Raw genomic sequence first — 725 nt, forward strand, 5'->3', positions numbered from 1 at the left:
ACCATACACTAGAGAGAACCTCCTAAGGGCAATGGAGCTGGCCTGTGTTGACATCCCAGTGGAGGCCTTCCAAGGATGGATTCGCCATTCCAGGGCGTTTTTCCCGCGGTGCCTGGCAAGAGACAATATAGCCTGAGATGTGAATGAGGTGATGTGGCCCGATGCAGCTCAGCGACATGATGCCGCACAGTGATTGTGGTGTGTGTGTGGTGTGAATAAAGCAAATAAAAAAACTTCACACCCTGATCATGTTTTCAAGAGTACTGTTGTGTGCAATAGATTCTGTTTTTGCATTACACGTAAGTTGTGTTACAGTAGTGTACATGCAGAATTTTCTATAGATTTATACTCTTCATATGAAACTCACAAATCTAAATGTCTAATCCTCTGCAGAGATCTAAGAAGATCCGTTACTGTAAAGTTTCTAAAAATATGCATTGGCAGTTATGAAACAAAGAACCTTCTCACAAATTGAGCATTGTGTTTTCAATTGTTTTGCTGTAATGTGTAATGATGTGTATAGTGTTTACATTTTTGAAAGCTTCGAGATACTCTTTTGGTGTGAAAGTTTGAGTTTTGAAGTGAGAAGGTGTGGTTGTGTTTATGTAGCTTTAGAAAAGGGTGTTGTGTTTAGACATTGGGGAACATGGAGGAAACATTTGTGAAATGTGTTTTAGCATTTGAGAAAAACTATAATTCTGTTAGACCTCAGTGCTGCATTTGAC

This window comes from Polypterus senegalus, chromosome 1, assembly GCF_016835505.1.
Source record: "Polypterus senegalus isolate Bchr_013 chromosome 1, ASM1683550v1, whole genome shotgun sequence".
Classification (NCBI taxonomy): Eukaryota; Metazoa; Chordata; class Cladistia; order Polypteriformes; family Polypteridae; genus Polypterus; species Polypterus senegalus.